Raw genomic sequence first — 10,465 nt, forward strand, 5'->3', positions numbered from 1 at the left:
ATAGAGTACCGTATCAAAATTGAGAAAACCCATGTAAACATGGCTACAGCTCTTCTGTAGTATTTTATAAATAACTTCTGAACGGTTGGTCGTAGAACAAATTTTAATGAAACAATATTTGTAGAGAATTTTATTTTCTACAATAATGTATAGTCCAATTTGCTAAAAACTGTGGAAAGTAGGCATTATAGAGCTTCAAAGGAATTTGAAATTGAAATCTTCAGTGAACTATCAAGCAATACCTCCTCAATAACTTTTAAATGCTCAATAAAAGCGCAATTTTTCATTGAACCATTTGTGAAGACAACTAATTTTTCAATAAGATGATACAAAAAATTTAATCATTAGTTGATGTTGTAAAAATGTAGTTGTTATTTAAAAACTAATAACGCTGTTGGTTTGATAGTCATAGGTAGGTAATTTTCAAAATGTTCCCAGCATTGTGCTGCCCATAAGCGATAGCGGCCAGATTATGAACTATTGCCACTTTCTGGTTTCTGACAAGCTGACATTGCGCCATCTTTGATTTTTGTCTGTTTACAATATTATTCTGTACAAGTCCGCAAACAATTGCTGATTATTAAATTAATATTAACTTTCGAACTTCAATTTTTTTAAAAATATATTCTATTATAATTGCTTGAAGTCTATCAATGGTAAAAATAGTTTGCAACCGTCCAATAATTGAAGAATGTGTGTGTAAAATTTAAAGTGGATATTCCCATAGGGTTCCTTACAGCTAAGTTTTGAAAATGAAATACTGTAAGTATTACAATGAATAAACGTTTATTCCTATGAAATTCATCTTATATTATTAGTAAATTAAGAACTATAAGCTTTGAAAACATTTACTTTGAGAAAATGATTGCAAATTCTTCATGTGTTAGCTATACTATGTTTTATGAGCCAATGGCCAAGGGCTGTCTTATTGTATTTATAAGTTTTTAGATGATATTAAGCTTATTTCATCTAAAATATTGTTGTAAAATGTACTCATCGTTATTTTTAAAATAACTCCATTCAGTTTTGGATCTACTTGTTGATTATTTTTTACTTTTTTCATAACATCACTGAGCTTTACATTGACGGCAATGGTAGGTAGGTTGGGTGTGCAGAATGCTCGGCACAATACTTCAAATAAACTTATTATCTCTCAATTTAAAGAAATAACAATTTGTAATTCAAAACTATTAATGAAGTATTATTACTCTTCTCTCTAATAGTCTTATCTACTGTTTAATTTATTATTTTTTACATTTTCAGGTACCGTAGGCCTATAATATATAATATTATCATCATTGGAGATTATAACCATTCAATTGGAATAGTAACTTGAGATTTTATGTTCAAACAATATTGCTACAATATTCATTGTATTTGAAACGGAAGAAGCTGATTCAAATATTTATGCAACATACAAGGTAATTTACCTCTCTACAAATATCATGTAATTTTTCTGCTCTTCAAGCAAATTTGCTTAAAATATGCTTTCTAATTTTAATTATAAAGGCATTTCAAATGTTTGGGTACATAGAGAATGGCGTGCTGTAATCTATAGATTTTTCCTCATTCCAAATTTAAACTTGACACTTTGAAATCCTACCTATAATGTATTAACAGTTTCATGAGGAAAATCTATCAGGCTGCAGTTCTGGACAATTTCTCTCCATATACTTTGACATGTCTCTAGCTTAAGTTAAGATAACTTTAGTGTTACCGTATTTATTTATTGAAAAGTATCCCCAAATTTATTATTAGCAACTAATGAATTGATAACAGATATGAAGTGAAAATTTAAATGGAAAAGCAGATTGCAGTTTATGGATTTTGATAAAAATAGTTAATCAATGACTGAAAGGAAGAATTCTCATAGTTTTCACAACCCTGAAAATCTCCGACTTGGTGTTATTCCAAATAATAGGTAGCCTTATTTTATGAAAAATCATACAATTCTTATTTAAACATTACCAATGTCTTTCAGCGACCCCATCTAACAATTCTAGTTTTAATAGTTGATCAATGACTAAAAGAAAGTATTCTCATACTTTCCGTATACCTGGTAATCTCCCAATTGATGTTATTCCAAAGAATAGGTAACGTTATTTTGTGAAAAATAATAAAATTCTTATTTGAAGGTTACCAATATTTTTTAGTGTCCCCATCTAACAATTCTGGTTTTAATAGTTGATCAATGACTAAAATAAAGTATTCTCATAGTTTCCGTATATCTGGTAATCCCCGAATTGGTGTTATTCCAAAGAATAGGTAGCCTTATTTTGTGAAAAATCATACAATTATTATTAGAAGAATACCAATGTTTTTCAGTGTCCCCATCTAACAATTCTGGTTTTAAAAGTTGATCAATGACTAAAAGAAAGTATTCTCATAGTTTCCGTATATCTGGTAAACCCCGAATATATGTGTTATTCCATAGAATAGGTAGCCTTTTTTTGTGAAAAATCATACAATTCTTTTTTAAAGGTAACCAATATTTTTCAGTGTCCCCATCTAACAATTCTGTTTTAATAGTTGATCTATGACTAAAAGAAAGTATTTTTATAGTTTCCGTATATCTGGTAATCCCCGGATTGGTGCTATTCCAAAGAATAGGTAGACTTATTTTGTGAAAAATCTTCCAACTCTTATTTGAAAATTACCAATGTTTTTCAGCGTCCCCATCTAACAATTCTGGTTTTAATAATTGATCAAAGACTTGAAGAAAGTATTCTCATAGTTTCCATATATCTGGTAATCCCCGAATTGCTGTTATTCCAAAGAATAGGTAGCTTTATTTTGTAAAAATCAAATAATCCTTATTTGAAGAGTATCAACATTTTTCAGTGTCTCCATCTAACAATTCTGGTTTTAATAGTTGATCAATGACTAAAATAAAGTATTCTCATAGTTTCCGTACACCTGGTAATCCCTGAATTGTTGTTATTACTAAGAATAGGTAGCCTTATTTTGTGAAAAATAATAAAATTCTAATTTGAAGGATACCAATATTTTTCAGTGTCTCCATCTAACAATTCTGGTTTTAATAGTTGATCAATGACTAAAAGAAAGTATTCTAATAGTTTCCGTATATCTGGTAATCCCCGATTTGCCTTTATTCCAAAGAATAGGTAGCCTTATTTTGTAAAAATAAAATAATCCTTATTTCAAGGGTACCAACATTTTTCAGTGTCCCCTTCTAATAATAATTCTGGTTTTAATAGTTGATCAATGACTAAAAGAAAGTACAGCTTTCTCATAGTTTTCATGTTTGTTGTATCTCTTTGGACTATAAAAGTCAGTCAATTCTTATTCTAATAGTAGGGCAGTGACTATTAACGTAGAGAAAACATAGCACAAGAAGATACGACATCGTATAGTGCGTTCATGTTGTATTTCTCTCTGTCAACTCTTTTGGTAGAGAGTTAGTGGGGAGGATATTTTTAATATTGTTTCCGAAGAATGGACATTGTGTCCATATTATATTACATTGTGTCCAATTTATGTCCAAACCTCCGCCAATTTATGTAGATGCATAACAATATAATTATTATCTATAGTTATTATATTACAAATTGCTTTTTCATATCATATACAGTTCAACAATTATTTTCTTAGTCTATATAATGTAAATTCATCTATAACTTTGCTGTATTGTAAGCTATTGTATATAAGTGTATAAGACAGTATATATTGTAATCTACATAAATAAAGTACTCAATCAATACTTTGCTGTTCTTCACACACTTACGCGACTCAGGTCGAGAAGAGACTGGACTCTAGTCGAGAGCATGTATTTCCAAATGGTGACACTCGTATCTCTTTTGTGTAGTGGTCGTCAATTATTGCAGTTTTTAGTGATATTTTATTGGGTTAAGTCTTAAATTAATGTGAAATTCCTTATTATTTTTATCAACTAGTGTGAACATAGAAATCCAGTTCTATCCGATAATTGGTAGAGAGTTAGTGGGGAGGATATTTTTAATATTGTTTCCAAAGAATGGACATTAATATGTCCAAAGCTCCGCCAATTTATGTAGATGCATAACAATATAATTATTATCTATAGTTATTATATTACAAATTGCTTTTTCATATCATATACAGTTCAATAATTATTTTCTTAGTCTATATTATGTAAATTGCATTACAATATTATCTTTAGTTATTCCAAATTGCTTTCTTCATATCATATACAGTTCAATAATTATTTTCTTACTCTATATCATGTAAATTCATCTATAATTTTGCTGTATTGTAAACTATTGTATATAAGACAGTATATATTGTAATCTACATAAATAAAGTACTCAATTAATCAATCAATCAATAATTTTTACCTGAACATTGAAGTAAAATCAGCCCATTCTTCAGTGGGCGAATTGGCAAGGTACCGTAAATTTTACGTCATAAAAATGTTTAACAGCTATTCAACGTTATTTATTACTTGTTTTTGTCTTATTGTAACTTATTACAATGTTTTCAATTGATTTCGTCCAGTTTTGAAAATTTATTTCCTATTTTCGATTAATGTTGATCTATGGCCGTTTCACGTTTAACTGTCAGTATTGGTAGAATGGTGAGCACCAATGCTTGTTCATGAGAGCTACTGTCAAGTAATTGAATCTTACTTTTCAGCTTTTATTTATTTATTTATTCAATCAATCATTCAGAATTACACAACTTTCAGAAGAGTACCACAGGCTTACGCCCAAAAAGGTTCCAATTCTTATTTATACAACAGTCCAAATGTAGCTAGGTTATGTGTCACTCATTCTCCTATAATTACACACTCAATTTACAATTCAAAACACACAAAAATTATTTTTAAATTGAAAATACTTCAAAATTGATTCAAATAAATCACAATTAATTAGAAAATTCCAAACTTTGAAAAAACTATCGAGTTTTAAGCTATAATTTATCAATTTTAGGCTCAAATTAGTACAAAATGAGTTATTTAATGTGCATTCCAATTATTTTTAAAGGTAAATATCGTAAACGTTTCAAAAAGTTTCGAAATTTGGCTTCGAAATTTTTTGGTTATAATTTACCGATTTGAAACCTGTTTTAGTGCTAAATAAGCAATTCACTATTGGTTCAATTTATTTTCAGGTATAAATGATCATTTTTGGCTATTTCTTTGAAATTGAACTTCAGCAGTAAGCTATTATCGTATTGAACTTGAAAGCACGTAAACTTCTAAGCCGGTTAAAGTTACTTTGTTGTCTACCGATCTCAATTTATCTTTTAAATAGCGTTGAGTAAATAACTGAAACAAACTTAGGCCTATTTTAACATTAATTTCTATTAGAATAAACTCGTAATTTTGTTCAATTGTAATTATAGACCCACTTGGACCTAGTCTACCTTATTATTTTATGTACCTTAGTGCCAATTGCACAAAAGCCGGTTAAATTTTAACCGTAGTTAATTCCATGAGAAATAATCAGAGAAGACGGCTTCTCTGATTGGTTCTCGTGAAAATCATGGTTAACATTTAACCGGCTTTTGTGCAACCGGGCTTTAGAGTTTCTGACATTGAAAATTAGTTGCCTATTTGATCATTTATTTAGAAAAACTGTATATGCTACCAACTTTTATGCATTCATAGTTTCTTTGAAGGTGATTATTTTATGCGTCCATCATGCGAAAAAATTAGTTGCCTATTTTGATCATTTATTTAGAAAAAACTGTATATGCTACCAACTTTTATGCATTCATAGTTTCTTTGAAGGTGATTATTTTATGCGTCCATCATGCGAAAAAATTAGTTGCCTATTTTGATCATTTATTTAGAAAAAACTGTATATGCTACCAACTTTTATGCATTCATAGTTTCTTTGAAGGTGATTATTTTATGCGTCCATCATGCGAAAAAATTAGTTGCCTATTTTGATCATTTATTTAGAAAAAACTGTATATGCTACCAACTTTTATGCATTCATAGTTTCTTTGAAGGTGATTATTTTATGCGTCCATCATGCGAAAAAATTAGTTGCCTATTTTGATCATTTATTTAGAAAAAACTGTATATGCTACCAACTTTTATGCATTCATAGTTTCTTTGAAGGTGATTATTTTATGCGTCCATCATGCGAAAAAATTAGTTGCCTATTTTGATCATTTATTTAGAAAAAACTGTATATGCTACCAACTTTTATGCATTCATAGTTTCTTTGAAGGTGATTATTTTATGCGTCCATCATGCGAAAAAATTAGTTGCCTATTTTGATCATTTATTTAGAAAAAACTGTATAACTTATGCTACCAACTTTTATGCATTCATAGTTTCTTTGAAGGTGATTATTTTATGCGTCCATCATGCGAGAAGCGGGAAACATTTTATCAATCAATTGTTTAATTAATAAAAAATACTTTAAGGGAAAACTTTTAATTAAATTCTACCACTACCGTTTTCCGCTGCGGGAACAATTTTTTGTTATCAGAATTTGTTTCAAAATACTTTTTACTGTAAAAGTTTTTTCCAAAATCTTTCCGCTGTCAGAAATTATTTTGTTACAGGTCGGTCAATCTATCTTCTTCTGAAAGCTAATTTAGTAGTGAATCTATTCATTTATCTCTTCATTAATAATTTTGATGTGTTTTGTGATGAATGTATTTGTTAATAGAATTTAATTTTTTCAGAAACAGGACATAATATATCCCCAACTGTTTTGACTGTGTTTTTCTGTTGAATAAAATTATTTTTTTGTGTCAACCACTTATTTCAACTACCTTGTGTCACTTCCCTTGTGTAGTATTATTTGTAGACTGTGGCTTTGTATGCTAAGCATTGTGTGTTGTTTTGCAGTGTATTGAAATGTTGGAAGCAGAATGACCGCGCAGAGGAATCTCACTGCTTTGAGAGAAGACCTCGACGACTTGAGAAGACTTGAGGAAGAATGTTACTGCTCATCTCCAATCTGCAGCCTTGGATTACTTCACAACTTGATGCATTCATTATACACCACCAAACTGAGTGCACTTCAGGTTAGTTTATGATTTTTACAATATTTTTGTCAATTTTTGGTTGATTGAATTGTGTGATGTTTGATTGTGCACTTTGCGTTGCTGCTTGCCTATTATAGAATGCATCCTGCGATTAACCATGTTCTTGAGCTGGTCACTAACGACAGGACATGCATGATAAGCATGTGTGTGTACATGCATGTTTGTCAGGGACAAACACATGTTTAATCATGCATGTCCTGTCGTTAGTGGCCAGCCTTAAACTTATACTTGCGCTCTACCTTCGCTCTCTAGGAAAAATAAAGGCAGTAATAATTCTATTCTATACTCTGATAAGAGTCTTTGGAAAGCTTTTAAAAATAAACAGATTCAACCGGTAAAAATATGAGTGAATTTGAACTGAGCCTCGATGGTTCTATTAGCGCCGTCAGTCGGTGTTATTATAGTTTCAATGATCTACGATTCATTCCCAAATTTTCTCACTTGATAAGGCTTTTGAAATATTATTATCCCTGATGTTAACAGATTTGGGAGAAGCATGAACGGTTTTAGTAGACAGTAATTTAATAAAATTGTAAAAAATTATGATAGACAGTTTGTACAGCATCTGAGGTTGCTAAGATAATGCGGCTTTTAAATTAATCATCTCTAAGTTTCTTTGTAGATCTTCCCGCATTGCCCTAGAAATTTCTAAAAAATATAACCTCAAAGTACTCCAGTCAGTAATAAACAAAATTGGTTATTTACATGAATAATTTGACTACATGTTGTTTAAAACATCAAAATAGTATGAAAATATTTTCTTGAAAATTTTCATTTCTAAAATCAATGGTCTCAACTCTGTAGCTGCATCCTTAACTAGAATTGCAACGATCTTTATTGTAGATAGCCTTGTAATATACTGGAGTGTATCCTGACTAATTATGACACTGTGAATGTTTATTAACTAGTGGGTAGTTTCTTTCTCATTTCTAACCTTAGCATGTTGACTTTTCTTCTTCGATTGTCTGGTTTTCTTTTCACCTTTTTTTGTTGTTTTGTTGTCTTGTCTGCTTGCTGTAAATAACTGTATATTAGACTAATACTATGCACTCTTCTGCAAACTTGTAATATTACGCAGCTCCTACTTGGAATGTTTTGAGTTGAATGGTTGATAGTTTTGATATTCTGCTTGAACTTGTGATGCCTTACTCATTGAAAGCTACGTCTCGATTTGTTCATAGTATTGTCACCATTCCCCTATGAGCATTTTGGCTTTGTTTTTTTTTCTCTCAAGACACTTTTAGACTGTGGATTGTCTCACCTGCTGTGACTTGATTTGATTGCTTGTCTTGTCGTGCACATCAGAGCTGTTTAAAACCCCATCATCATTTCACCAATCATTATTTTGTTTTGTTTTCACCATTTTTTTTTTCATTTATTATTCCCGAGTTGTGTATTTAAACAGAATCCTATTAGGTAGAATCAAATATACTGATGGTATTTATAGAAATATTCAGAGGCTTTTAATTAGCAATCCTTGAGATTCTATTTTCCCCCAAAACAATCAGAGATGAAGTCCCTCTATCTATCGAGGAGGTAGCATATTTTGAAGCAACGTATTGGAGTTTGAATGAAAAAGACTAAGAAATTGTCAAAAAACCACTGATTTATTGATAATTAGAAAGACCGGTTTCGGTTAGATCGGTTTCTAATTATCAATAAATCAGTGGTTTTTTGACAATTTCTTAGTCTTTTTCATTCAATATGAATAATTACCACAATATCAACTTCTCAACTACACAAAAAGTATTGGAGTTCGTATAGAGTTGATTTAATAGCGTTCCTTTAAGCAGCCTGCACACAGGGACAATAGTAGCGTCCACTAGCTGTGGCGGGAACACGGAATTGGAAATGTCATGTGCATTTGAGTTGCGGACATTTCTAATTCCGCGTTCCCGTAGCCACTACTTATGTCCCTGTGTGCGGCGAGCTTTAAGAACTGGTCTATAAACTCATTGAAATCTAGTCCATAAACTCATTTAAATCTAGGGCACATACTTGATAGATTTATGTTTATTAATGTCCATAAAGTGACATAAATTGAGCGGTATAAGATTGATGCTTGATTAGCAAGCATGCGCAGACTATTGACAGAGTACTGTCAACATTGAAGAGAGAGTGGCGCATATTTGAGCGAGGCGAGGTGACACTCCATTTCAATGTGTCTCCTACCATAGAGAAACAATAGCGTAAGTAGATATCCCATGGTATAGGGCGTTTATGTCGCAACTTTTAATGTTATCCCAAGCCGATTACTGTCGATTATTGTTGATTTTTACTGTTTTGACCGGGTAAGAGTGTATGAACGGCACAATATGAGAGACTTCCAGCGTCATAAAGCTTCACGGGAAAGAACTACGTGGGCTATCGGCTTGAGATAACAGTAAAAGTTGCGACATATAAATGCCCTATGCCATGGGATATCTACTTATGCTATATTGTTTCTCTATGCTACTACTAACTACTTGAGACCAGTTTCCATTGCCACAGATTAATGTATCCCAACATTTAGCTGTCTCCAGAATATAGCAATCAATGATTAGTTGTGCAACTTGTCTGTGGGATTTGTGGTAATGGAAACTGGCCTTCACTAGAGAATATAATAGCATAAGAAGATTTCCCGTGGTATGGGGCGTTTTTGTTGCAAATGTGACTGTTAACTGAAGCCGATAGTCCTAGTAGTTGTTTATGGTGAAGCTATGTGACGCTGGTAGTCTCTCATACTGTGCCCTTCTTAAGCTGCGTACACATATTCGCGCTTCCAACCCGCACCGAGCACACTCTTCCCTCGTACCGCACTCGTACCACCATCGAACCACAGTCGCACGCCCACGCACCCATCATGAACTTTACGGAAGATGTTACATCTTCTCGCGTTCCCCGGTCGAACCACTCTTGCTCGCCGGTCGATCATCAATCGCTCTGCTGGAGTGACGTTCGGTTGCGGAGCAGAGCGAAAGTCTGTACGCACCTTTACACTCCCAAACACAGTGTATAGGGTGTCTATGTTGCAAATGTGAGTGTTAACTGAAGCCGATGGTCCTAGTAGTTGTTTTTGGTGAAGCTATGTGACGCTGGCAGTCTCTTGAGGTGCGTACAGATTTACGCGCCGCGAACATAAGCAAATCACTTTTAATCAGCTGATGCCAAGCTTTTTATATCTTTATCTTACCGTTTCTGTAAAAATACAGATATAGTCAGCTGATGGAAAGTGAATTGCTCATGTTCGCGGCGCGTAAATCTGTACGCACCTTTATACTGTGCCGTTCTTATATTATACTCTTACATTCTGAACAACACACTAAATATATATAGAAACAATATATATATATAGAACAATACTAATAATAGACAGTATTTGGAGAAATTTGGAATATAAACGACGTACATGGGTATTCGTCATGTGCTATTCTATTATGTTGCAAGCTTAAACTGCGGCGTAAATTAGCAGCAAATT

At 32.2% G+C, this 10,465-nt stretch overlaps 1 long non-coding RNA gene across 2 annotated transcripts; it reads left to right on the forward strand.

Moving 5' to 3' along the window:
* Positions 1-504: 504 nt before the first annotated feature.
* LOC120355843 lies at positions 505-7,462 on the forward strand. Of its 2 annotated transcripts, none has more exons than XR_005573846.1 (3): positions 505-762; positions 1,264-1,421; positions 6,809-7,462. It is a non-coding gene; the product is annotated as an uncharacterized LOC120355843 (long non-coding RNA). The 2 variants fall into 2 exon arrangements; XR_005573847.1 differs by having other exon boundaries at positions 519-766; positions 1,273-1,421.
* The last annotated feature ends 3,003 nt before the right edge of the window (positions 7,463-10,465 follow it).

This window comes from Nilaparvata lugens, unplaced genomic scaffold (genome assembly GCF_014356525.2).
Source record: "Nilaparvata lugens isolate BPH unplaced genomic scaffold, ASM1435652v1 scaffold4972, whole genome shotgun sequence".
Lineage (NCBI taxonomy): Eukaryota > Metazoa > Arthropoda > Insecta > Hemiptera > Delphacidae > Nilaparvata > Nilaparvata lugens.